This window comes from Grus americana, unplaced genomic scaffold (assembly GCF_028858705.1).
Source record: "Grus americana isolate bGruAme1 unplaced genomic scaffold, bGruAme1.mat scaffold_736, whole genome shotgun sequence".
Classification (NCBI taxonomy): domain Eukaryota; kingdom Metazoa; phylum Chordata; class Aves; order Gruiformes; family Gruidae; genus Grus; species Grus americana.
The window spans coordinates 35,001-37,500 of record NW_026561949.1 but is presented as its reverse complement, the minus strand read 5'-3'; the positions used below and the strand labels follow the sequence as shown (position 1 = coordinate 37,500).

The 2,500-nt window shown below is 79.1% G+C and overlaps 1 non-coding gene across 1 annotated transcript; it reads left to right on the top strand.

The window, feature by feature from the left end:
* Positions 1-1,744: 1,744 nt before the first annotated feature.
* On the top strand, positions 1,745-1,897 carry LOC129200989 (5.8S ribosomal RNA). The gene has a single exon (XR_008575200.1). It is a non-coding gene; the product is annotated as a 5.8S ribosomal RNA (ribosomal RNA).
* The last annotated feature ends 603 nt before the right edge of the window (positions 1,898-2,500 follow it).

The window sequence follows — 2,500 nt, the reverse complement described above, 5'->3', positions numbered from 1 at the left end:
AAACGCCGGGGGGGCGGGGGGCGGCGGCGGTCCGGGGGTCACGGGCTCCACCCGCCGCCTCCGGTGGGCGAGGCTCCCCGCCGGGCCGTGTCCCGCGCGAGCGGGCGGCCCGAGCCCCGTGTCTCCTCCCGGGCGCAGCGCCGGGCTACTGAGGGAAACCTCGGGCCCCGGGAAGGAGGACGAGGTGGTGGCGGCGGACGTCGGGCGCGCCCCCGCGGTCGGACGCTCCCCCGATGGCGGCAGCGGGGGAGGCACCGCCGCGGGGCCTGCAGGTCGTTTCCCTCGCCCCAGGTCCAGGTACCTAGCGTCCGCGCTCCTGCGGCCCTCCCTCGGCACGCTCGGGGGTCGAAGGCCGCTGGAGCCGGGCGGAGGTTTAAAGACCCGGGCGGCTCGGCGCGACCCGGGGGGCGGCCGGGCGGTGGCGGCGCTGCTGCCTTCGGGGGGGTGGGGTGGGGAGTTGCTCCCCGATAGACCCTCAACCACCCCGGGCGGCGGCCGCCGCCGCCCGCGCTCGTCCCGCGGGCGGCCGTGCCGGGGAGGGGCCGTTCCCACTGCCCCCCCCTCTCCGCGGTCCGGTCTCGGCGGAGGGACCCCCCGCGGTGCGGCTGGCCGTGGCCGGCTTGCCCGCCTCGAAACGGGCGAACCCCGGCGGGGAGCGCGGGCTCTCCCGCCGGGGCGGCGGGTTCCCCACCCCCGCGGTGGGGGGCTCGCCGGGCGCGGCCGTCGGGCCGCCGCGCTGTGCTCCGCTCCCCCTCCTTCCCCGCCCCGGCGAGCGCTCGGCGCTCTGCCGCCGGTGGCGGCGGCGGCGGCACCCCGGCCGGGCGGCGGCGGCGCCGCTCGGCTAGTCGGTCGGTGGGCCGGTCGGAGGGTGCCCGCCGCCGGCCGCGGCCGTCCCGCCCCGGGCCCCGCGCCCGGTCCCTTCCCCGTCTCGCCCTTCCCGGCCCCGCCGGGCAGGCGGGCGCGCGGGCGGGGGCGTCCCACTCCCGGTCTCCGCGTGGAAACGGGGGAGAGCGGGCGCCGCCCCCGCCTTGGCGTCGTCCGCCCTTCCGCCCGGCGCGTGCCCGCGGAAGGGGCCGAACGAGAAGGGGCTGCGGCGTTGGCCGGTCCCGGGAGGGCGGCCGCTCCGGGTCGGCGGCGCGCGCAAATCCGGCCGGAGCTCCGGCGGTTGCTGCCTCCGCCGCGGCGGTCGGCGGCGGAGCCGCCGAGCCGCCGACGGGGCGAGCCGGTGGGCGGGGGGCAGCCGGCTGTCGTAGCGCGGCGCGCCTCGCGCGGAGGCGCCCCCCCGGCTGCTGTCCCGCAGCAGCAGCCGGGGTCCGCGTCCCGAGTGTGAGAGGCGGGGCAGGTGGCGCGGCCGGGTGCGCCGCGGGGCCTCCGCGTGGAGGTCGGGCCGGGCCCGGGCGCCTGGGCCGCCTCCGAAGTGAGCAAGGTGCGTTTCCCCAGGGGTCGGTCGGGAGCGCGGGCTCCCCGCCCTTGCCGTTCGGAGTGGTTCCGTTTGCCCAGCTTTTTTTTTTTCCTTTTCTTTCCCCCCTTTCCTCCGTGTGGTGTGCTCGTACGGTCAGCCGAGGCGAGGCCTCTCCGCCGCGCTTGCGCTGCGCCGCGCCGCCTCCCCTCCGCGCGGGCGGAGGGGAGGAGCGGGGCGGGCGTGCAGGCCGACGGTGGGCCCGTCCCTGCGAGACGAGGGGCCGCTTCCTGGCGAGCGGTCCCGGTCCCCCCGCGCGCGCGGGGTGGTGCCGAAATGGCAGACAACTCTTAGCGGTGGATCACTCGGCTCGTGCGTCGATGAAGAACGCAGCTAGCTGCGAGAATTAATGTGAATTGCAGGACACATTGATCATCGACACTTCGAACGCACTTGCGGCCCCGGGTTCCTCCCGGGGCTACGCCTGTCTGAGCGTCGCTTTGCGATCAATCGCCGGCTGGGTCGCCGCTCCTGGCGGCGGCCGCGGTGACGGCGCGGCTGGGGTGCCTCGCAGGCCCGCTGTGTGCGGCGGCGGCGGCGGGGGAGCGTTTCCCCGCGAGCCCGGCGTCGTCGTCGTTGTCCGAGGGCCTTCGTCCCCCTAAATCGAGACTCGGGGAGCGCTCCGAAGCTCCCCGCTCCCGGAGCGCCTGCTGGGCGGAGCTCGTCTCGCCGGGGCCGCCAGGGTCGTGGTCGGTCGGTCGGGCCGGTCGGGACTGGCGCGGCGGTGGGGAGAGAGAGGAACCGGGGGGAGGCGCGGGCCTCGCCCCCGGCCTCCGCGCGCGGGCGGCTGTCTGCGGGTGGGTACCGTGGCGGTACCGTGCCGTGCTGCCGCGCGCGCGCGTGCCGGGGACGGGGGGGCTCATCCCCGTCGCCCTCCCGCCTTCTCTCCCCGATTCCCCCGCCGCGCCCCGGGTTGGCTGCGGGCGCGGAGGCGGGCGGCGTCGGCGAGGAGGACGGCGTCGGCGCGCGCGCCGTCGCCGTTTCCTCGCCGGCCGCTCGCCCGCCCCTGCCTCCGCGGCGCGCGCCCGGCCGGTCCCGCCG